This window comes from Cyanistes caeruleus, chromosome 2 (assembly GCF_971803275.1).
Source record: "Cyanistes caeruleus chromosome 2, bCyaCae1.hap1.1, whole genome shotgun sequence".
NCBI classification, from domain to species: domain Eukaryota; kingdom Metazoa; phylum Chordata; class Aves; order Passeriformes; family Paridae; genus Cyanistes; species Cyanistes caeruleus.
The window spans coordinates 9,878,426-9,904,411 of NC_141702.1; positions in this window are offsets into that span (position 1 = coordinate 9,878,426).

The window sequence follows — 25,986 nt, forward strand, 5'->3', positions numbered from 1 at the left end:
TTCTCCTACAGCTCGGAAAACTTGGCTGTGATTGCTTACAAAAGCTGTGACTTATCTCACAAAATCCTCCCCTGCCCTCTAGAAATGTCAGTGCACCAGAAAACACAGCCTGCTTCTAGAAGAATGACATGACTGAAGAACTAAGGCAGGCCAGAAATATCCTTGTGCTGGCACACAAGGAACACAATGCCAAATGGGAACAGGATGATGATGGACAAGTTGAACCATGTCATCGTGACCTGGCACCATTCTCACATGCTTGTGGTTCACTAAACGGCACTACAGAGGGTGGAACAAAGGCACAACACTTTCCTGGTGATTTAATCTCACTATTGAATGAACAAGGGAATCGTTCAGATGCTCAGGCTTTTAACTATTTGCAAAACGATTAGAAGAGCATTTTGACAATTGCAACAAGTGGACTGGCTTCCAAGGATAGTAAGAACAATCAGGGAGTACCTCAAGAATGCAAAAAAAGAGACCACATAAACAAAAAGGAAAAAAAGTGAATGAACGGACGTGGAACAACCTCTACAGGTCATATAGGCAAAGTCTGAAAGTAAAAACAATAATTTATCACGTTTTAACCAGGATGCCATGGTTCATTGTGTGGGCAAGGTAAGGTGGTTAAATGGGGATACACACAGAGGGCTGAAAAGTAGATTTTCTGAGGGGAAAAGAAGTCAAGGAACCTGGTACCTAACCAGGGACTAAATTAATCCTACCCCAAATGTTACAGATCCACATACCTGTTTATCTGCAGGAAACTGGGTCTGGCAGGAAGTATGTCTGAACAATTCTGTCAAGGAAGGATGTCCTCCTGAGTGGTGTCCAGAGTTTGGTTTTTGGAGCCTAGGAAACCAGAGGCTAGAAAGGTGTGTTAATTGCTTTCTATAAATACAGCAAGGGGGAAAGGGAAAGCAGACAGAGGAGAGGAAAGGATCCATTTAACCTAAAGCATAGTGTTGGCAGGAGAACAAATAGGTACACACTGTCCACAAATATACTTAGGCTGCAAATTAGAAGGCTTCTTGCCTCTAAAGTAATCAGAATCTCTTCCAAAAGCAAAATATAACATTTCTTTCAAAACAGACTTTCAGGGTGAATTCTTTCAAAAGCTTATAAAAAAAATTTCTGTGATAACAGGGAAGTTGGCTAAAGAGCTGAAAGGTCTCTTGTTTCTAGAAACAGCTGTCTTGACCCAGAATAGTTATAAGAAGGTGGTTTAAAAATGTTTATTTTTAAACATACTTAACTAGAAATCATTCAGCCCTCAATGATTCAAAACTCTGCTGGTGCCTCCACTGACTTCAATGCAGTAAAGTCCTGTTTGTGAACCTTCAACTCACCTGTTGCTACTTCAACTCCTTGAGAGCAAAGGGAATAGGGGAGAAGAGCCCTCCTTTAAAATATTGACAAACACATTTCTTCCCCCAAATATTAAGAAACAAGACAGAAAAAAATGTGAACTTCATAAGCTCTACAGTAGAACTACAAAGCTGTTTTGAGAGTGCCACTGGCACCTCAGATTTCATACAAAGAAGATTTATTTTTTTTCAGTGAGGGTAGTAAAACACTGACATGGGTTGCCCAGAGAGGTAGTGGATGTTCCACCCCTAGGAATATTCAAGGTCAGGTTGGATGGGGCCCTGAGCAACTTACACTTTATTGGTCCCTTTGAACTCAAACCATTCTATCATTGTATGACTCTATGACCTTGGTTATCTTTAAACCTGTGCCAGTGCAGTTACTCCAGTGCAGCTGTGATGCTCCAGGTTTATGCTGCACCTCATTCTGCAGCAGCCTCACTCTGTGCAGAATATGAGTGGAACTGGGCAGTGCCACTTGCCAGCCAGGTGCCCCTGACTGCTCTCTGAATATTGTTGCTGTGTTGAGGTTCACAGAAGTAAAGGAGAACACATGACATAGGCAAATCTTTGAAGCTGCAAATGACTTTTAAAAAAAACATTTTTTGAAATGGTTAATTTGCCAAGTGACAGAGAAGACAGTCCCACGTTTTCCCTGTCTTTCCCATGGACCCCAAACTCTTTCCCAGGCAGCAGCTTTGGAGAGGAATATAGCTGAGCATTTGATACATGCACTGTTTGGGCTTTAAGAGTTGTTAATAACTTTTTCTAAAAACAGTCCATTAAGATTACTCCCTGTTCCTTTCCTTACATTTTCACTGCCTCATTTGGTGGGACTTGTTATGATAGGTCATTTCATGTGGCTCATTCTGTTGAGATATTTTAGTAGTGTTGTTCAAGATGCAGCACTTTGCACTTGAACTAAATGCTGTAGTCTACTTCTCTGGTTTGTATTTTTTTTTTTTAAACTCTGGCAGGTAACTGATAAGGGACAACCTCACCTGCATTTTCTCAGAGAATTCATGCTTCTTATATTTGTATAGGATGAGACATGGTGTTGTGTGAATTCAAATCCAGCCATGGGCTGATACTCCATTCTTTATTAGAAATTCAGAAATACCTTTTATTTACTTGGTATTTCCCTGCATTCTAAAAAATGCTGAAGCAGTGGCAGCATCAGGAACTACTGTGGACCACAGAAAGGAGGTCCAAAGGAGGCCATAAAGATGGTAAAGAGTCTAAAGGGGAAGCCATACAAGGAGTATCTGAGGTCACTTGGCTTGTTCATCCTGGAGGAAACTGTGGGGACGCCCCACTGCTGTCTAGAGCTACCTTAAAAGGGGAAGCAGAGCGGCAGGCACTGACCTCTTCTCTCTGGTGACCAGTGGCATGACGCTGTGTCAGAGGAGGTTGGATGTTATAAAAAGGTTTTTCACCCAGAGTGTGGCTGGGCACTGGCACAGGCTCCTCAGGGAAGTGGTCACAGCACCAAGCCTGACAGAGCTCAAGAAACTCTTAGACAACACTCTCAGGCACATGGTGTGATCCTTAAGATAGGTCAGGATATTCTATGATGCTATGACAATTTCCAAGAGGAAAAATGTTTCAGAGTGGAAATTATTCCTGGTCAGTTCAGGTTGTCCTGTATGCAGCCCTTACCTCAGTCCATGCTCCTCTCCATGTCTACACAAGTTGTACTGAACTCTCCAAGCCTACACTCTGCTGAAGCCCAGGAACAAAAATCCCTGGATTTTCTGTGATTTCAGTCAATTCACCCTGTGATTGGTTCAGTTGGTCAGAGAAGAATGTAAATAACACCAAGGTTGTGGTTTCAATTCCTGTAAAGGCCATTTACTTAAAAGTTGGACTTGATGGTCCTTGTTGGGTCCCTTCTAACTCAAAATATTCTTTGAATGTGTGAATAACCCACTCTCTGCCCCAGCTCTGAGTAGTTTTGAAATAAAAGGAGAAGCTAGAGCAGGATGATCCTGGGGGCTGAAAAGGGGCCATAGGAAAAGAAGAGCCAAGAGCTCTTCAACCAAGAGCTTCCAGTCCCAGACATTTCTCTGTGGGAACCCTTGGGGATAGGTGTCTGTTTTGGACCTGTTCTGGTGTGGGTGAGGGCTGGGGATAGAGCAAGGACAGAGCTCCATGCTGGTGGGCTTCAAGGGGTCCTGCCAGGATCTGAAGTCAATTCACTGAGTCTCTTACTGCTTTTGGAGATAAATGCTACATCCGCCCTTTCCCAAACTGCAAAGGTTGTGCATGCACTTCAGGAGCTCTATAAAATAAAGCTTAATAGTTTAGGAATTCATCTTGTTGGCCCTTAGGTACCCCAGAGTGTATTTCATCAAACCCTTCCTTACTTGAATCCATCTAACCCCTGACTGGATTTAAAGCCTCAGATATGATGTCTTAGATCCCTTTCAAAAGCAGAAAGGTTTCAATTCCTAGGCAGGGCACCAGTGACTTCAGGCTAGTTACCCATAAAACTGTATTTCTTATTATCATCAAAGTGAGACAGAGAACTATTTTAAAGTCATATCAGCATTTGAAAGAGCCTGAAGATCCTGAGCAGAAAGGATGAATTATCACCCTGGGTGAGAATTCTCACTTTTGGAATTTTTAACTGACTTTACTGAATCAGATGCTCCAAATCTGTCCTATTATTCACTGGAAACTACTATTTCTCTTCCTGTAATTTCCTGGTTTATTGTTATTGTCTATTTGCCTTTAGTACACCAGTCCAAAAGCTATTTATTGTAGGAAGCATACACAAGACTCTTCCACACTCAAATTGGGTACTTTGGGTTTCATTTAGAAATGCTGTTCAGATTTCTGCCATTTCAGGTAATATCATAAACATCTCTATGTTCAGAGTCAGTGAGAATTTGTTTTAACACTTAATTCACTGCTAGAAGGTGCTCAAAATGAAGCAGATGAGCCTGGTATAAAAGGCAGTGTACAGCAGGATCAGCAATATAACTCTACCATAAGAAATTACAACTCGTATCTGTTTCAGTAAACATTTGCAGAGAAGTTACTTACTCAGCTTTGAACTAAATTTTAAGTCAGTCTGCCTGTTTTCACATGATAGAAATGAATAAAAACAAAGGTAATCCCTGGTATTTTGCAACACAAGATGTTTTTCCGTAAATCCAGGAAAAGATTATAACTTGCGTGTGATAATGTTGATGACCCCTGACCATAGCTCAGTATCTCATCCCATTACACAAAGCATGAACAAAACAAAAGCCATGTCCTTCTGCAGCTCACCATTCACTTCAGGACACCAGCTTACACCTCTCCTGCTTTCCTCTGCTTCCCCTCAGGGAATCTCACTGAGGTGAGGTGCCAAGGAAAGAGCTGTGGACCAGACTCAGCAGCAATACAGGACTAAAGAGGAACTTCACTAAGGTACTGGCCAGAAGGATGCACAGCCATGTCCTATCCCTGAGGGTCTCCTTGCTCTGAGACCAGAGTAGAACCCAGTTTTCTGGGCTCCTAGATTTACCTTTCATGTCTGTTATTTTTCTTTCAGAGCCCTTTTTAATACTAAATTTATTCAACTGGGGGTGATGGTTACAGTTAACACCCTACTTAAAAATATAAAGTTACTCCATCGAGGCAAAGGGATGAGCCCTAACCTTTGAGACAGAAAGGCATTTCTCCAGACCACAGGGACTGGTGACATTGAGTATGGAGGCCCAAGGGCTTGTGACTAAAATCTCCATTACACAGTCCTGGAAAGGAGGCAGCAAATAGAACCTCCTGAGGTTGGGGTGAGAAAAGGCCTCTCTCCCACAGACCTTCACAACTATTGTTAACGTACTGTTATTTCCCCATTGGTTTATCAAGTTGATTGTCACCCCAGTTCAGCCCCTGTCTACTTTGTATGTAAAATCCCTAGAATGTTCTCCTTTCCCTCAATCCCCATTGGCCCCAGTTTGGTGCAGTGCTCCACCCCTGTGTTCCTATTGGTTGTTTCTATCCCTAACCCCACCTCTGCACCATTTTCCCCTGTTCCCGTTGGACCCTGACCCTCTGATCCACCCCCTCTTACCCACATATAACCCTGGACCTTTCAGCTAGTTTTGTTCTTATCCCTGGACCCTCTTTGAGGCAGTAAAGATCTCAGATACCCAAAAAGAGCCTGTCCTGACATCATTCATCGTCAGCTTTCTGTTGGCATCGCGCCCCAGACCAGAATGCACAGGCAGCTTTAAGGACCTGGACGTAGCATGTTGCTATAGTTGAGCACTGCAGGATCTAAACCACTCTTGCAAAATTGTTTTTCAGCGAGAATGGAGTTGCAAATCAGCAAAACTAAAAGTCCTGCTTGGAGCAACTGAGCAGAGACAAGCACTTGAGTCACTAAGGTGCATTTAAAAATTTTAACTAAATAGCAGCGCCAGAAAATGGCCATACCCAAAAATGTTAGCCAGAGTGATTCTTGCACAGGTGCTTCTCCATCAAGCCATAACAAACAGTCCATGGCACCCACAGACAGAAGAAGTTCCAGAAACCTCCTCAGAAGCTCCAGCAAGAGCCACACATCACCTGCCCCTAGAGGAATACAGTGACTCTGGACAACCATAAATGATGTTCCAGGCTCAATCCTCTTCTCTGCCCACCCTACCCCACTCTCCAGGAAAGTCTTCACCCTGAGCATGTTCAGTCACTCACAGTTCAAGCCCAGTTTGCCTTGATCACAAATATGTTTCACCTGAGTCAGTACACAGACTTTAGAGGCAGCAGTTTTCTTCCCTGCAGTCCAGCCTCCATCTATCAACACAACAGCAGGGCCAACATACAGTAAATTTTTTTTTCCATCATCCACCAGTCTGATTCATGAATGGTTTCCAAACATTAACAAGCAAAGGCCGCAAATATCCTTTCTGAGCATTTGCAAGGTAACAAATGGGTTTGTGAGCTCATAGAACAGGATGGTATGGGATGGTATGGTACAGACTGGATTGGATTGGATTGGATTGGATTGGATTGGATTGGATTGGATTGGATTGGATTGGATTGGATTGGAAGGCACCTTGAAGATTATCCAATTTCAGCCCCCCTGTCATGGGCAGGGGCACCTTGCACTAGACCAGGTTGCTCAAAGCCCCATCAAACTTGGTCTTGAACATTTCCAGAGATATGGAAAAGACAGTTCAAGTAATTTTAAACAAAAAAATACATCTTTTGCGGGGTAATCTCATCCTTTTCCCTGGTCCTTTCATGGACCTGCTAAGTTTTGGCATGTGAAAACTGGCTTGGCTGAGGACAAAAAGTGCCAGCCAGGCTTGTCCAGAGGGTGCCACAGACACAGCGAGAGGTATTTCAGATTCACGGGAAGAAACCTCTACATGACACATTTTTTTCCGTGAGCCAGTCCTGCCATTTCTGTGAGTGCCACTAATGCTGACAGCTGAACAGGAAAACCTGGAAGTGCTCATTGACAAAGCATACATCTACAAAAATGTTTGGGTTTCTTTTATAGGAGAGGGTATGTCATGTAACTGTCCTTGGAGGTCTCTTATGATCAGTTATTATACCAAACTGAGAAGACATTTGAAATGTGTACTGTGGCACTCTGCTTTAGATCTAGTATTGCTACAGTGCTACATTTTGGACAGTGAACAAGATGGAATACTTTAAAAATTTGCTAGCTGCAAGAATATCTCAATAAATAAATTCAGTGATTAAAAAGCTTGAAAAAAAATCATAAAAGAACCCAACTCTGCAGGATTTAATTGATTACATACACATGAAAAATACTAAACTTGAGAAGAATGAATCAGAGGCACAGACACAAACAAGGAACATGTAGGTTGGCAGCAGTGCAGCAAAAAAGGGCCTGGAGTTAAAATGGATCAAAAAACAAAGATGCACCAACAATGTGAGACTCTCTTTGAGACAGGAGATAATTACTCTGTTCTGGCCCACTCTGGAAAATCCTCAGCTAGACCACTGTGGCTCAATTAGAAAGAACAGAGACAAACTGGGGAGATTAAAGCAGAGCAGCCAGAATGATGAAAGGACTCAAAACTGTGACCTACAGGCAAAGGCTGAAGAACAGGGGATTGTTTTCTCTAACAAGGCAGAAGTTTGAGGGGTTAAAACTTGCAGCTTTCCTTTGTGTAAAAAGCTCAATACTGAGCCCAGTAAAGTACAAGAAAGATAAAATCAGCTTTGCTGCAAGGGAAATATGGGTGAATTATTGTGTACCTGTACACAAAAAGACCCCTTGACATAAATGGGAGATTACAGACAGACTAGATATGCTTAATCCCACGTCACTATTAATTATCCTTAATGCCATTCCCAGAGAGTTATCCTACTGGAGCTATGCCTATCTAGATCCATATCTGAGCCCACACAGAGCACAGCATCCTCAGCAGATGGAGTTAATGCTGGAGAGCTGAGATGGGCCCAGAGTGAAAATCTGCCATGACCTGCACTGGATGTAAATGTGATCTTCTGCTCTGCTAAAAGCAAAGCTCGTGTGTGGCCTTACCTAAATCCTATATCTGACAGTAGAGGAAAGGGAGCACGTGCCATGTGGGAGCTGTCTTGGTGACTCACAGAAAGGTTTCTTGCCTGTGCTTTAGGGGAGGGAGAGCATTTTGTGGCAGGATAGGCGAGTTAAAAAAAGGGGAGGTTCTTTAAACCAAGGAGATTGCTGCACTATGTAGGCAAATCCCCGTTTCATAACACAAGCAACCATTTGGAACAAGGTCATTACTGTTCTTACCAACACTGGTGCTTTTCTGCAGCAAAAATCTACTTCCAACAGTATCTTCCTGTCCAGTCATAGGTGAAGTATGACATAGAGCAGTATTTAGTGAATTTCTTCTCTAATAACTCCCAAGAGCTTGAAATCTGGCAGGGTAAGGGCTTACTACAGTCCTACTGTTGCTGAAGAGAATGAAAAGGCTTGACTCAAGTCCACCCTAACAGGCAGCAGACGTAACTTCCATCTCCTTGCTGGAGGTGCTTCCAGCTGTGCTGCTCCTTTGTGTGCGAGCTGTCTTTGTCCTGCATGGCCCATCCCACGTAACAGCAAAAGACTCAGACCAAAACCTTTCAACCAACTCAGTGATCAGCTTCTGCAGAGGAGCTATTTCTGGTGGAGTAGCCTTGATCTCCGTGAGCTGCTGGCATGAGAGGGGTTTGACTGTGTGAAAAGGGATAAAGGATCGAGTCCTGAAATATTTTGTCTGAAACAACCTGAATGTTCTTCCATGCTGTGAGCAGCCCTGCACTCAGTCATCTGAAGTAGCTGCTCTGACAGGATTTAAGTCCCCATAACTAGGTCTTTCACATATGAAAACACAAAGCACAGACTTTCAGTTTGAAATAGTCCTGGCCTGTGTTCACCCTTCCACCCTTCAGTTCTGAGCAGCTCTGCCTTGTGTCTGTGGAGGCTGTGTCATTATCCACCCACAGCAGCAGCAGCAAATCTTCCTGGGCCCGAACCTAACTTTTGTTTTAGTTCGGTTTCTGACACCTCGCTCCCACTCCCGTCCTCAGGAACAGCTCCCAGAGAGGGTGAGTCATTTCACAGCCTCGAGAAGACAGAAATGAGGAGCTTCTTCTGGCTCCAGCCCTTTCCTAAAGCAGGTTGAACGGTCCAGGGGCACGCGCAGGTGTCACCCCTGGAGGACTGCAGCCAGCACAGAGATCTTTCCCTGTCACTGACAGGGGGTCCCAAAGATCTTACAGAAGGTCTAGAGAATTTTCCCCCTTAGCCCCAGCAACACACACACAAACACAGCCCACATTCCCTCTTTCCCAGCTAAGGTGCAACTGCAAACAAGGAGGCGTAAGCCTGCAGGGATGGGCAGCAGGCAAAGCAGCAGCTGCTGGCTGTGGGAGCTGCTGGTGCCTTCTGCTGTACTTTCCACAGACCTCCTTCCTTCTTCCTTAGCTGAGCTTGCTCAGGAGCTTTCATGCTCTGTCTCTGTTCTGGAGATCTCCTCACTGCTGTGCTCTGTGTTAAGTTCTTGGCACCATCTCAGCCACAGAGAAGCCCCAGGACAAAAGTACCTGGGAAGGTGGTGATGGTGCAGTTGATCACCTTTATGCCCCTGACATGGTGAGAGAATAGTGGGGAGGTGTCTGGGTGGCAGCTGCCAGCTGGGAATGTGCTCTGGACAGAGGAGGCAGAGAGCTGGCAGCTGATACATAGCCCCACAAGCAGATGTAAGTTGATTTTAAAGACCTTTTTAAAGATTGGAAAAAGTTTTAGGTCTTAAATGCAATCTACCATTCAAAGGAGAGCTCATGTTTAAAGCAGAAGATTTGGTCAACTTCAATGACAAATAATCACAATTTTCATCCCTGAAACAAAGGGGATGTATGAGTTTCAGAGTGCTTCATAGCACTGGGAATGAGAATTTAGATGTTCTAAACACACATGAAATTGATGATTATTTACAGAACAGGCTAACCTCACTTGGCTCACTGCCTGCAAGAGTATTTGTCTAGTCATTTGATAATTGTCAGAATATTTAGAATTATGGTTTGGAAAAGCATAAGAGATCTGGAGATCCATCTGAACCATCTCTTTGCAAATGCAGGCTGGCAGCCTCACATAACTGGGTTTTCCTGTCGAGTCCCCTGGCACTGCTGTGTGTGTTCCTGGCTAGACATGCCACAAGTGAAACCTCTCCTGTGTGAACAGGGCGGCTCTTCGTGCAGCTTTAGCCAGGAAAGCAAACAAAACTGAAAGGCAAATATTACCTGACCACTTCTAAACTTCAAAAGCATTTAAGGTCAAGCTGTTATGTTGGTATATAGATATATGTTAAAAAATAGCAGCACTTGGAAGGGTTGAGCAAAGAAGCTTCCTGAAGTTTGTTTTAATTTTTTTCAGATTGGATTTCCTGTCAAATACACCCAGAATGAGGAGAAGAGCACAGTTGGATCAGGAGGAAGGAAGTCAAAGGTGATCCCTGATAAGGACTGAACTGGTAGGAATTGTGGGTATGACTGAACTCTGGGGCCCCTTTCCCAACATTAGGCTGGCATCAAAGGTGCTCCAACCAGTCCATGGCATGTATGATGTCTGTCATTCAGCTCTCTGACACACAGGCATTTCCTCACAGGCACTTCCACAACATCTGTGCAACATGGACCTGCCCCATATTTAGTGTTATACAAAACTGAGTAGGAGAGACTGAAAAAAGCACAGTGAAATTAGGCACATGTGTTCAAATTGCCATGTCAAACCATAACCTGATGTAGATATTGAAGTTAATTTTAGAAGTGTCATTTTTTTAACCCACCTACTTGCTTTTTTTTCTGCTCAGACTCACAATTCAGGCATTCTTTGCCCAATGAAGCGTTATGCAACTTGTTAATTAAGGCAGGTAGAGATTCTGCAATCCTAAATTCTGTCTAAGAGGCCTTCCTATGGTACAGGGTTCCCCTGGGCTCCTAAGGGCAAGCAACTGGCTTTTGCCATGTCAGGAGCAAACATTTCCTGTCTTCCATGGGGAAGATCTCTTTTACATCATTCCCATGGCAACAGGGGACTAATCTAATACACACACAGCCATCTGACCCGCAGAAGCAGGAAAGTCAATTTTGTCTGAACTCAAACTTTTCTGTATGAGTGCAGAGTCACTAAGGGATGTGTTTTGCCAATGTTTGAGATTGGCAATTTCTGTTTGCAGGAAGACTGTGCAGATTTTAAGCCTGTGGTGAGAGAAAGGCGACTGATCTCGGGTATGAGAACACATGCAGCTATCACAGAATCATGGAATCACATAATTACAGAACTGTACAATCACAGAATCATTTGGATTGGAAGGAACCTTAAAGAGCATCCCATTCCAACCCCCTCCCCATGGGCAGGGACACTTTCCAGTAGATCAGATTGCTCAGGGCTCCATCCAACTTGGCCTTGAACACTTCCAAGGGTGGGGTATCCACAACCTCGGTGGGAAACCTGTTCCTTTCACAGGCACATCCATTCAAGAGCCTCTGAGAAATCAGCTGGGCTGTCAGTGGCACTAATTCAGTGGCAGCAGCCCGGTCTCCAAACCAGATGGCACAGACCTGGCAGTAACCTGCTTTGGGAAGCAGGTACCTCCCTCATTGCTGCACTGAGGCCAAGCTCTTGGCAAAGCCCTGCTCAGTGTTACCTGTGCTCACAGACAGGGCTCACAGGCACAAACAGCACATGGATCCAGCAGCTCTCGGGGTGGGTAAGGTGTCTGCTGCTCTGCTCAGGTGGCACATGAAAGCAGAGCAGTGGTCTGGCTGGGAAAAGGCTGCTTCAGACAGGAGGGTCAGTGAGCCAGGGCAGCCAGCACTCCTCCAGTGTCTGCATGGAACGTAGAGATGGGGACAATCTGATGGTGACCATGGGACTACTGCCTTTCCCCAGGCCTATCTGCAGTAGGCAAACCATCCCTTGCAGTGCACAGACAGCTAGCATTGGACTGGAGGGCTCTGTAGCCACCCAAAGATGAGGATTTATCCCTGAATGCATAAACCTAGATATTGCCTTGAAAATAAAACAACTATCTACCCCCTCCTTCGGGAAGATGTGGGCTTTGCCATGGCTGACAGCACTGTCTTGTCAGAGGGCACCTTCCTCTCATTTTTGGCTTGGAGACTCAGCTCTGTCCCAATGAGTGAGCACTCCTCCTTGAAGGCTTATAGAAAACTCAGCTGGGAAACCTGTATGGTTTCACCTCCAGCCTAGAAATGCCAGAACTGAGACTGCACCAGATCTGACAGCTCAGCAGGGAGCAAATCACTGAAAATGAAGTTCCATGACTTTTCAGATGCAGACATGAAGAACATGGAATGTTTTAGGGTTGCTTTCAGAGGGGGAAAGGCTGCCTTCATGTCATCTTAATGCTGGGGAAGCCTGACTGGGTTTTACAGTTGCTCTCAGCACAGCACAAACTCTGCTGCTCTGCCCAGGTGAGAGGTGGTTATTCATTCACCAGACTTCAAATGCTGCAGGAAAGTCATTTAGCACCTGAGCACATGCACATAAATCATCGGCCGTGTTAAAGAGCATGACGAGTTTTAAAAAGCACCTTGCCTCCTCCTTGGAGCACAGCAAAGACAGCACCAGCCTTTGAAAAGAGAAGCACAGAAAGCAACAGCTGGTACAAGCACAGAGTGAATTCTTGGCTACCAGCTTCAGCCCCAGGACTCCACCTTACAACACAGATTTCTCCTTCAGCCTGTGGAAGCAGAGAGAAAAGAAAACCAAAGTGTTAACCCAGTTGTCAATGATCTATTGTTTCAAGCCTTACTTGGGGGAAGCCTCAGACTGAAGGTAAAGGGCATAGAAAATGCAAGGTGCACCTTCAGGACAAGGTCCCCAGTGTATGTGTCTTAATAACAGCCTGCTCTTGGCTTATTTGGCATTTAATTGCTGAGGTTACTCCTGCTGTGTCCTCCACACTGCAGAAAATAAGGGTGCTCTGCAGAAATGAAGGTCACAGGTGGGTAGCAGATACCTCTGACACTTAAAGCCTTGGTAGATATGAGTGGGGTTGGCAGAGTTAGGGTGAGCTACAGCATTACAACACTTTCCCTCATCCCAGACAGAATTTATGAAGTAGGGTAGCCTTACAGCTCCCTTTGCCTGCAGGGAAAAGAAGCTCTGCTAAAAGGAGTATTTTTTACAAGGGCCAGCTGCTGTTCCCATGTTGGACAGCCTTGAAACAAAGTGCAAAGCCAGTCCCAAGAGAAAATCATTGTGTCTCTGTGCACAGTCCCAAAGGCCCCCTGCTGAAATCAGGGAATCCCCAAAAAAAGCCTTCTGCACATTTGAAATAAGTTATTCAGGAGACAGAAAAATGGTTATTTCCATGCATCAATTTCTCCTTGTTCCATGAGCAAAAGGTGACAAATAAATCTCTATAATGGCACAGCCACCTCCATGGCACCCCCTCTTTGACTAGAAAATCACCCCTATGTGCTCTGCTTTGCCCCTGTCTGAGAAGAAAATAATAGAGGCACAGTAGGATGTCCCTGCAACCCAGCTGGCTTATGGCTGACCAGGGCTACTGCAGAAGAGATGAGGGGTTTATGGATCAAATCAAACCCTGCTTCCTCTTACTCAAGGCAACAAACCATCCTTATTCTGAGTGAGAGGAAAGCCTCCAGATGTCCAATTCTTTGGCTGCTTGGAAAAATTTTGCCTATAGGAGCTCACTTTCCCACACAATTAAACTTATGTCCTTTTTAGCTTAGGTGTCATGCCTTCTACAAATTTCAGACAACTGAAGAGAAGGGAAGATGAAAATAGAATTAACCCCTTAGGCCAGGGAGGAAGCCATTATTTCATTTTCAACCATGATTGTGTGACAGCAACTTCCTTGGCACTCACTTGGATGTGAAGAAGGTCTTCTAGACAGAAAGCAAGAAGCTCTAATATTCTTGGCAGTGTCAGGTTAATGGTTGGAGTTGATGATCTTAGGTGCCTTTTCCAACCTAAATAATTCCATGATTCTATGAGTGTAAGACTTTGCTGTCTCCTACTGCATCCCAGAAAACCCCAACTCTTCCAGCTGGTAAACTGGCACTCATCCCCATACACACAGAATATAAAAGAGCAGCAAAGCAGACCCTTTCTGAGGGTAGATAAGGCTTTCCACACTTTTCTTTTTCCCTCTGTTATCACAGAATCATAGAATACTGTGAGTTGGAAGGGACCCACAAGGATCACAAGTCCAGCTCTGAAATGAATGGCCCATAGAGGGATCAAACCCACAAGCTTGGTGTTATCAGCACCGTGCTCCGACCAGCTGAGCCAATCTCAGTCATGATAAAACCAACCCAGCATCTCATCTCCATGGCTTTTGTGTTTGACATTAAGCATATATCTACATATCTCAGCTGAAGAGAGGTTTTTCTTCCTGTCAGACTGGCTATGTGCATCAGCAAAGGAAAGCTTAGCCAGGCCTTTACAGATCTTCATTTTTCTGTTACACTTGCAATATCACAAGTTTCATCACTAAACCAAAACCCAAGGCATTTCTTGTGGCATCCAAGCTGCAAATTGGAATGTCAAGTAAAATGAAGACTTATAGGGTTGTAATTCCCCAGGACAAAAGAGGGGCCGCTTCTATAAAGCACTTCTGTCAGCTCCATGGAAATCCTTCCAGCAGGCTTAGCCTATGAAGGAGGAATTTACAAGCTGGTGATGATTAAAAGCCAGAATTGTGAAAATGCAAGCAGGCCTTGCTTAAAGGGCTAATTTGATCCAAGTCAATAATAGCACAGCTAATGGAAGGGCAATATGTATTCAATATATAATTTCATCCTCTCTCAAAAATGCGGGGATAAACTCCACCACAATCCTGGATATTCATTCTGATCACAAGTTGCAGATCTGTCACTTCACATCAGCACCTATTACCTCTCAGATTCCCTTCCAAGGAATATTTGGGGCCTGGCACAGACCTGGTTAAGAGTGCAAAAATGGGGAGAAATACAAAACGAATGTCCAGATTCGGCCTTCCTTATGTTCAGGTCTGGTTTCATCACTGAATAATGGAGCAGAATCTGGCCCCAGGGGTCTCAAAGGTACTGCAAGCCATAGCAGAAGAACCTGAACTGACTCTACCCACTGCTAGTTTCCTTCGCATGTGACTCCGGTCATGCAGTGTTCCCCAAATAGAAGTTCATACCTTTTCACCTTCAGAGCTGGCCTATTTCTGCTCTCTGGTATTCAAAAATAAGTTTCTCTCCATCCCAGGAAGGAGCCATGCTATAAATATCTCCACGCAAGTTTCCTAAGTCCTAATGTTTCTCACGGAAGGGTGCAGCTCCAGAAGCGATAAGCCTGGCTGGGTTCTTCAGTGCCTTTATTAATGTCCTTGTGCTGCAGCTGTGGCTGCAGAGCAGGAATGGAGACATGGGCAGGAGCAGGACATTGCTGTAGCCATGGTGGTCTAGACACCAGCAAGACAAAAGTTAGGAAAATCTCTTCAGACTTAATCAGCACTGGTGAGGCCATACCAAGAACCTCAGGTTCAGCTCTGGGCCCCTCATGACAAGAAAGACATTGAGGTGTTGGAGCATGTCCAGAGAAGGAACACACAGCTGGGGAAGGGTCTAGAGAACAAGTCTGATGAGGGAGCTGGGTGGGGGTCAGCCTGGAGAAAAGGAGGCTCAGGGGAACCTTGTCCCTCTCTAGAACTCCCTGGAAAGAAGTTGTAGCAAAGTGGGGCTCTGTTTCTTCTCCCAAGAAACAAGTAACAGGATAAGAGGAAATGGCCTAAAGTTGCCCCAGGAGAGGTTTGAATTTGTACATTGTACATTGTACATAAATTTCATCCCTGAGAAAGGTGGTCATTGGAACAAGCTGCTCAGAAAAGTGGTGGAGTCATCATCCCTGGAAGTGTTCAAAAGACATGTGGATGTCCTGGTTAGGGGCATGGTTTAGTGGTGGACCTGGAAGTGTTGGGTTAATGGTTGGACTCCATGAACTGAAAGGTCCTTTGACTGAAAGGTCAAGCTTAATGACTCTATGCAATTTAATAAATCAGCTCATACAGGAGGAGGGCTTGGTTGTGAAAAATGCATTACCCCTCAGTGTTTTTAACTGTGCCTTACATTGGGCCCTTCAAAAAATAGAGACATCAGTTTTCTTAAGAACCAGTTGAACTGCTGGAAACATTCAGAATTGTCTAAGGGGAGAGGGGCCTGAAGGGATTATGTCTTGCCCAGGGAATCAGCAGCAAGCCCGGGACCGCAGCAGAGGGCTCCTGACACTATGCAGCAGTGTGATAGTACACCACGTTTTTCTTGCCTGGAAGGAGCTTATTAAAATAATTAAGCAATATAAACATTGTAGAAGCAGTGATGCAGGCATATATGTGATTATTGCTAGTCCCACTGGGGAGAGAGACCAGCTAACTGCTGCATGGCACCTCCACACTCTGAGATACACTGATAGTGCTGTTTCAGGGGATTTCTAAATCACCTCCTTGCTTCAAGCATTTTTCACATGAAACTAATCCCAGAAGTATCCATGAGCCAGGCCTGCCAAGAGGGATGCAGATCAGAGCAGATGTTCAGGGTGGCTGAGGCTATTAGACACAACCAAGCCAATAATGAGAAACTTTTATAAGGAACATTAGCCCTACATCCTTGAGATGTGAAAAGATTGAGGGGGCATTTCACACCCCACTTATTTCTCCTGAGGAAAATGTTTTCACCAGCAAACCCTTTCAGAAGCATCAAACCCTCCCAGCAACATCTCAGCATGTGCTGCAGTGGCAGAGCCTGTGACTCAGTGACAGCCCCAGAGACTTTGCAATCAGTTGCTGCATTAAACGGACTGTGTAGAAACACCAGGTTTGGGTAATCCCAAGAAATACAAGCTCTGTGACTGAAAAAATATGTTCTCAGACTATTAAATATTTAGCTGCCAGCTGGGGTTACTATGGAGAGAGGTGGCTCTGTTGGTGAGGAACACTGAGAGCAGGAATTAAGGAGCCTGTAAGGAAGAAAAGCAGTTTGGACAAAAATACATGTAAGCGTAAGATGGACAGTCACAAGTTCAAGACCTTTCAGGCCAGTCATTTGATGAACATGGTGGTATCTCCTTTGCCTTACATTTTCTGGGTCCTGTAAACAGCAGACAGATGTCTTTCAAAAGGAGAAGAAAATTTGAGAGGGGAAAAAAAAATATTTTGTGAGTCAGCTATAAAGGAACATGAGGAGAGAGAGAAAAGAGTCAGGTGTCCCTGGGACCTCCTTGGCCTCATTTACTTCTTATCTACAAGGGTGAAAACATAAGCAAGGAGAGCTGAGAGTTTCCTCAGCTGTCCAGAAATGACATGGTTGAAGGGCAAGCACGGTGCATTGAATGTCTGTGGCCAAATAAGATCTTTGTGGAGAGTCAGATAAAGATGACATTTCCTATCCAGTTATCGAGCAGTCTGGGAGTTTGTTAGCCATGCCGTGTGTTTGATATGAAAGGAGGGGACTCCCCACATCCCCTCTCCACTGGCTGCTCACTTGTAGCTGATAGCCTGTTCAGCCTGGGAGAAATACTGCTGCCTTTGGAGGGGCAGAATGTTTTCCTCTGCTAAAAAAATACATATAGCTAAAAACAAAAAATAAAAAAGCTTGTACAAACTGCCTCCAGAGCTGATTAAACTTGAGCAAGCTTCAAAAGCAAGCGGTGCCCTGCACACATTTAATTCATGAGCTCACCTAGGAAGCATCCCTTTGTTAGGCCAATGACTACAGTCTGAGCAGGGAGAGGACACACCTCGGCCTTGACAGCGAAGTTTTGTAGAGTAATTTGTTGCTCTTGAAGCATGAAGCTGAGTTACTGAGAGTGTAGGAGGAATAAATGTTCTTTCTGCAGGAGCAGCCCAGCTCCATCAGTTCTAATCAGTAATACTCGATTGCAGGCTCTCACCCCTGTTTTTCCTTCCTCACTGAAAACAGAAAAAAACAAAACTGTTTTCCATGACTGACAGCTGTGAAAAATAAAGCCAATTGTTTTGGCCACAAAAATGGGCCAGGCATGAGAATTGCCAGTGGCTCAGCTCCCTGTCACCTTCCCCACTGCAGGTTTGGTGTCGCTGCTGCCGAGAGGCGTTCAACGCGGGGCAGGCGGTGGAGTGGGCTCAGGACTGTGGTGCACCCTGAGATGGACAAGAGCTGCTCACAGGAGCCCTGGAGTTGTGTTCCCCAGTGCTGTGTCCTGCCATGCACGTGTCCCTGTGTGCCTGGGGGACAGCCTGCGGCTCCCTCAGCTGTCCCCCAAAACCACGTCTGAGCAGAGGGCGGTGGGGGAGTGGAGTGTGCTATATTTGTGTCTGCACTGTTCCCCATGACAAAAGATTCTTCAAGCACATGCAGGAGGGTTCCACGTGAAGACAAAAGAAAGGCTGGAGGTATTCTCAAAATTAATAGTTCTTGCTCATACATACACAGGGTAATGTTCTGCACGTGCTGCTGCATTACAGGAACCATGAATCGTTCCCTAGCGATGCTCAAGAGAAAAACAGGGACTGAAACCTCTCCATAGGAGAAGTTCAGATGAAATTTTTCCATTTGTAAAGGTGGGAACATTCACCAAACTCCAGTTCTTCCAAGAACATTTAGGAAAGGACCAAAACTCTGGTGCTTGCCAGGACAGAGGGCATTTACCTTCTTTCTAAAAATGTCAGACTCATTTATGAAGACTGGAATGAGGAACAACAGCCATGGGCAGACAGGAATGACTGGGAAGTCATTCCAAGTAAGTATGCACAACTAAGATGTGAATCCTAGCAACAAACACAACCTTCTCAGCACAAGAATTAAATGCTTCCCATTTAGGCACTGATTTGATCCAACAGCTCCTCACAGTTTGTACAGACAGGAAAGACATGTATTCAGTAATGTAGCAATATGGTTTTCCTATACTAGGGAAAAGGTCCATTAATCTTGTCATATTAATAAATGAGCATCTATTAGCAACAAATAGGCTGGAGATCAGATTTCAAGTGCAAGGAGGTGATGCTCAGAGCAGCTTTCTGATGCCAGAAGTAGAGGTCAGGAGAGGAAAAACCCAAAATCTGATGGACTTTCAGAGAGATTTTGATAATAAGGGACATTCACAGGGAATTAGCATGCCCTGGGTGAAGAGAGCACAGAGCTCTGTTTGGCTACAGGTGGGGTCTGCAGCAAGAAGCAGGGCTCTCAGTGCCTCTGCAAATGCCCATGCAAAGGGACAGTGCCCGGGACAGCAGGGTCTGCTGTGGCTGGGGAGGAGCTGATGTGCCCCATGGCTTGGTGGGTGTGCTGGGGAGAGTCCTGACCTCTGTGTCTGCTGTATGGCTGGTATCCCAGCTGATCCTGTCCTGCCAAAGGGGGCAGTGCTGGAGCAGGAGCCACAGCTCACACGGATCTCTGTCCAGACACATGTGACAACTGGGATGCTGCCAGCACTGCTCTTTCACAGAAGGAAAACAGAATTGTGTGGCAAAGCAGAAATCAAGCGAAGTTCCACTGGGTGTTTGGCTGCCATCTCCATCTGGGAGACAAAAGCATTGTGAGCACACCTCAGGTTTTGACCTGCACAAAGTTGCACAGAAATAGGTGCAAGACCACAAGCCCTGGAGTCTCAAACCCTAAAGGTCAGTGGAGACACTCCCAGTGCAGGGCACGGCCACAGCGCAGGAAAAGCCCAGTCACTGGACATAGCAAGGAGGAGAAGGTCCTCTCCTCTGCACTAGCACCTCGACTCACTCATCTCCTGTCCCATGTGTGTGAGGACAGGATACTCTGGTCCTTGTCAGACCTGTGAAACTCACTCAGCATCCCTCAATTTAAATTATGCCCTCAGAGTTCAGCAGGACGGAAGGAGGTCTGTTCTGATCATGCAGGCTTGGTGACTCCCCATGTAAGCTGTGGCATAGTGGGTAGGACAGTCACTGAGACATCCAAGCTGTCCCTCAAAGAAAGGAGACCACTAAACATAGGTCTACTCAGGAAATAACATGTGAAATGTGAGTTTGACCTCTTCCCAACTTTGTGAGTGACAGCTAAGCTTTGATGTACAGAACTAGAGTGATTTAGGTTGGAAGGACCTCGGGAGGTCCCCTGGTTAGTGCTGGGCTAACATTGACATTAGTCCAGGTAAATCACTGCTGTGAATTTCTTTTGAATTCACAGGCAGCTTCTGTTTGATCAAACCTCTGCTTGGTGACAAATAACACACCCAGCAAAGAGAAAGACAACAATCCTGGCTCTCACCATGGGCTGAGCTTTGCCATTCAGTGCTCTGCTCCCCTTGGCCACAGCCCCACCTCTGGGTGAAAGAGCTTTGGCTCACAGAGAAAAGAAGGGGTTAACAAACCCCTCAGCAAATGAAGCACCATTAGAAAAAAAGCTGGACTGCTACTTTCTAGGATCTACAACCTTTAGCCAAGCGACTCAGCTTGCTGGGAATCGGTCCCAGAGCACCACGGTAGCCCAGACAGTGTGACTGACTGCTGGCATGATGCCTGTCACACTGTCAGAGAACTTCTAATCCTGGTTTTTGGGTTTGGGGTTTATTGGTTTATTGTTTTGTTGGGGTTTTTTCCTTGCTTGAGGGCTATTAGTTATTTTTATAGCATCATTTTCAAGCACAACAGGAATTGTCTAATCAGAGTTATTCTGTTAAAAAAGGCTGAAGAGCTTCATGAGAGACATTAGGAAATTCTGCAGAACAGTTATCAAAGCCACAAATTCTGGAAAATTTAAATCCTGACAGTATTATGGATGAAATCCCATGAAAATACAGCTATGTGCATATGGTTTTGCAGACCTACCTTTTGTCTATGAAAATGTCCCCCATCTGTGCTATCCTCTGTGTTGCTGAGACACCTTGATAACCCTATCTGCAACAGCTGCTTCATCCAGAAAGACTCAGAGGAATACACTGTCCAACAAACGTTTCTGGACAGGGAAGCAAGCTACACTCAACCTTTACTTGAAGTTGCTTCCATGTGAGGGCAGTAGGTTTGAGAAGCTGGCAGCTGAAGGCTGGATATGGCACCAGCTCACTCTCAGAGCACGCAGTGATGCTCAGTGCCACCCAGCAGGGATGACAAGAGGTGAGTGATGGCCAGCCCACCAACCAGGGCAGGAAGAGCCCACCAGCCTCCCCTGTTCATTTCATCCAATAATGCAACAAATTTAGGCATGTGAGCACCTTCTGAGTTGCTTTTCTTCCTTTGTCATCTTTTAAAGCACAGCCACTGGATTGACTTGCAAAACTAACACGTAAGAATGCGTATTTTCCTTGGGGTTTTTAAAACCATTCATGCACAGACTTAACACAGTCTGTTAGTGGAAGAGCTGCAAGTTCTGAGACCAGTGTGTGACTGCTTTATGAAATAGTCATTTGGTAATGCCTAATAAACAATTGCTTTTAATTTTAAACATCTGTATCTATAACAATAAGAGTAGCTGACGTGGCTCTCCATCAGTCCAGGCTCTGGCTTTAGTTGTGTAAGGACCAGCTGTAGCCTGAAAGCGATCTCGTCTGGCCCTGCTGCTTCACATGCTGTAATTCTAGCCCTCTGCAGCTTGTCCTGGCTGATGTTCCCCTGAAACTTGATCTTCCAGCGGATCAAAGGAGTAAAAGGCGAAACAAGAAACTTTTGCAGTGAAATTTCAGCCATGGCAGCTTGAGCTGCGTCTCCAGTTCAGTCGTCACTCCCGGCCACCGGCTGCTGCCTGTGGAGTGTGCTGGTGTTTCCAGCCTCGTGTCCTCATCCTGCCAGCAGAGTTTGCCACAGCACAGTCCTCTTTGGAGAAAAGTAACCTGCAAAAAGGAAATCACGCAAGGAGTTTTACCAGTACAACAAAAATTATGCTGATGTGGAATGACTCTGCTGATAAACTGACCTTCTGAGACAAACCAGCATAATCCCAAAATTTAACAAAGGGTTCAGGAGATTAACATCACCAGCAGAGTGAATCAATCCATTATTTACAATTTGTCTGCTCTATGGTGTTAGGGAGACTGTCTCCCTGTAAGGTGACTCTGCACCAGGCCCCAGCCCTTAGTGACAGTGTGTCCCCTGGCACCAAACACTCCCACCCTCAGCTACCCTGGGTCCCACAGCATCTGCACACCTTCAGCATGGTTGGTAGCAGTCAGCTAGGGAAGAAACCTTCCTTCCATGGGCATTTCTGCAGAGAAATGGGGGTCCCTAAACCTGCCAGGTACCTGCACCCAGCTCAGGAACCCAGAATAGACTCCTTTAAATGGCTGTGGTCTTTAGTTTCTTGTAATCAGGTGGAAGAAATATGTCTGGCTTATTCTTTTGCCTAGTTTGTGAGATGTAAAATTACAGAAGTTTATGTTTCAAATACATGCTTAGGCTATGGAGAGTAAAAAGTGGCTGGAACCAATGTCTTAGAATACATATTACAACTGCTACAGTAATGTCAGTCTGAGAGTGCAAGCGAAACATCCTGCCATCCTTACTTAGCTGCTTTCCTGGAATGATGAAGAATTAGGAGCATTTTTAGATGAAAAAAATGTGCAGAGGAATGGCTTTTTATTGAACCCAGAGGTACCACTGGAAAAGACAGAATCCCTTAGGCATCAAAGCCGTCTTCCAGTCTGAAATGTCCCCGGATGAATCTAGGCTGATAACATCTCTGAATTTCACAGGACGGTGTTAAATCTGAGCCCACCCAAGAGGAGAGGCCACCGGTGTGCGGGAGCCAGGCGGGCTGTCAGCAAAGAGCTCAGGCATTAGGCACAGCTTCGCTAAATTCCTGGCTGCAAGGTAATTACTACAATTTGCTTTCCTTGTCACCACTTTACTGGTATGTGTGTGTCTGTGTGTCTTCTTCCAACCTCTCATTTCAGTTAATCATTGGGAGTGTTTTGAGTGAAATGCAGCAGTCACTGCCAATGCAAAGTGTTCTGTCACTATCAAGAAGGAATGAGCTCCCCAGCTGAAGGGCTCCTTGTTTGGGAACACTTCCATGAAGAGCAAACACAGGAGCGACACACATCTTCCTGCCCATCGCCTCACCGTGGGAAGATTCACGCTGTCTTGACATGAGCTCTCTCCCATTCCGTTTCCTCGTGCCTCCAGATGCCAACATTTTACTGTCCCTCCGAGATGACTGTCAGAGAAAATGGAAAGTAATTGTGAGTACTTTTAGAAAGCAGTATTTAGAAACTTGGAGTTTCTTTCAGACACTCATGGTTGGTTGCTTTAAACCCCCCAAGATACATATCTATCTTCGTCTTTCTCATGTTATTACACTTGCACACCAGGCAGTGATTTTCCTCAAAATTTTCCAAGCTGATCATTTGTCAAAAATACAAAGTTGCCCAAATAACTTTTGTAAGAACCTTGAATGAAAAGCCTGGATTTTCGTCTTTTTATACATTTACACAGGTGGAATGACTGCATCTAGCTTTGCACACACCTTCTGAAAAACCCTTGGTCTAAAACTGTGTTTTCCCAGGATGAGAAGGTTGCCTGTCAGCAGGAAGGGTCAGGCTGCTGCCATCAGACCCCAGAGACTCCAGCAGAGTGGGACCGGATCCTGCAGTCCTGACTTGGGGTGCTGCACTCAGAGGAAGAGCCCCACAGAGCAAGGGCTGTGGGTCAAACTTTGTTATATAAAAACCCCACTACACAAAAGCTTAGGAGCAGAGAAAAGGCTCTTCCAGAGCCGACCCCTGGCAGATTCTTCCTCCCACCTCCCCAAGCCCTGGGGGCTCCCCGCTGCCTCCACCCTCCTCTCCCTGCAGATGGGAGGGAAGGGGACATTCGCATGCAAATGACGGTGATTTCCGAGCAGGACACCCACTTTGTTTCCAAATTCCCATCTCCAGCCCTGCCACTGCAAACTTTGAATGGAGAAGAGGATGAATGACCTAAAAGCAACGGAACTAAGCATTTAGCATAAAATCCCACCCACTTGGTCCCCTTTTACTGGAAAGCGAGATTTAGCAGCACAGACAAAACCCACACAGACTGGCAAGTGAGGAGGGAAGTGTACACACGGAGTTAGGTCGAGCTGTAGGCAGCGGTCTAATGTTCTTACTCTGCAGCTACAGTTCAGTGTAAGGGATCATCACATCAGTGCCTCCGGCTCTAACCCCCCTCTAACAACCCCACCTTTTAGCACCAGTTTGATAATCGTGTAAGGAATGCAGATATGCCCGAAGCTGTTACTACACCAAACGGGTATAAAATTCTGAGTTATGGATGGATAGCACACTGCTGACACATACACCTCTCACAGGTGACTTCCAAAGCCTCTCACTTCATGGCCCCAGTGACAGAACTGGAGAGAGGTCTGTCCTGTTCAGGGTGTGCCTGGCCACAAAACTGAATTCACCAGTCTGCAGCATTTCACAAACTGTGACTTACCATTGCTACTGGCAGGAAGCCTGAAGAAAACTTGCTCTCAACAAAATAATGGATAAATTCAAGAGAATAGGGGGAAGAGGGAAGTGCAACTCATTCCTTTCCTCTAGCAGCATTGACAGGAGGAAATGTCCATCCATTACATGAGGCTACTCAAATCAAGCACTTAAAAACACAGAGTCATGGAAACATAGGGTGGCTTGTGTTGGAAAGGACCTTAAACATCATATAGTTCTGCAGCCAAGGAATAAAATCTGTGAGTCAATTACTGTTAGTGACACTGATTCAAGTAAAACACTTGTGGAGTCCCTCAGAGTAATTTTTTTTTTATTTCTCTTACTGCAGGAGTTTGTTTACTTTTATATTTCTTTAAATATTAAAGAAATATTATTAAGAATTTACAATTCTTTACAGGATGCCTTGAGAGGCTGCCTAGAACAGAGGCTAGACAGAGTTAAAGGAATGAAGTAGGTATTTATTTAAAAGGCATTCAAAGGATACACCTTGGGCAGTACAAGAGCTCGACCGTGGCTACACCCAAGATGGACGACAGGTCACACATTTTCACACTTTTATAAGTTTTGGTTCATTTACATATTGGGGTTAATTGTGCAATTACAGCTTCAGGTTATAAAGTCCCATCCTCTCAGATTGCTCTCCTCAATTGGCTGCTGTTTATACTTTTTGGGCCTGAAGCAGCAACAATGTCCTTGGTTCACAGGCTGGAGAAGGATTATTTTGTCTAGATACACTGTGAGAAGAACTTGCTAACATTTTCTGTGAAGTTCAGAGCTATATACTAATGCAGTACAGAATCTGGAAAATATGAAAGCTAAAACTTAAGGCATCATACTGAGTTGCTAAAGATTTGCAACCTGTCCAACATAGTGTAAGGCAAATGAAGCTAAACTAATTTGTTTTTGCAAACCCAGAAAGCAATAAAGAGGACATTGTTTTAAAGTCTGCAGTTGCACTTGTGCAACCCCCTGGAGTGGGTGGGTTAAAAAACCTAGCAAGTATAGAGAGCCTAATTCCAAGGCATAACAAGTGGTTCAACAAACATTCTGCCAAAAGTACTATGAAGATTTAATTACTTCTTTCTTCCACCAAAGATGACTTACTCTGTGTTTGATATACCCTTACAGAGTGTGCTTCCACATAGAGATTCTCTATTTCATCATGCAAGGGCTACTTACAGCTGCTGTGGGTAAAGAGGGAAAAGAAGAGCAAAAGGTGGTTCTGAACTTCCCTGGGTGGTTTCATGTTCAGTGTGCCCTGACAAGACACCTCACACTGCCAGAGGGTTCAGCCTGGGAGCCTTGTGGGAGTGCTCAAGCGGTCTCCTCATTTGAGTGGAAAATGATGATGATGATGATGAGTGGGCCTTTGAGCAAGGTTCCTCTGCGTTTCCAGGGTTTGCTGCTAAGGATGTGACAGCAGCATCACAGGCCTCTGGGTCTTCACGAGAAGAAACACCTTTAGCAGAAGCTGAACTCATCTTGAATAGAATAAGGGAAGGTACAAGCTTCCTCAACTGAGGACAGCTGTGTAGTGTGTAGACACAGCTGGCAGAAGCTTCTGTGCCCAGCAGTGTGCACAGGGCCTGTGAGGTGAGTCAGTGGTTGACCTTCCTTTGGTGCTCTGACCTGCTCAGTGTCACTGCTTCTCCTGCCAAAAGGTTACAGCAGACAGACTGGGATCAGATGAACATGAATTAGGGGACCAGATGAAGATAAGCAAGG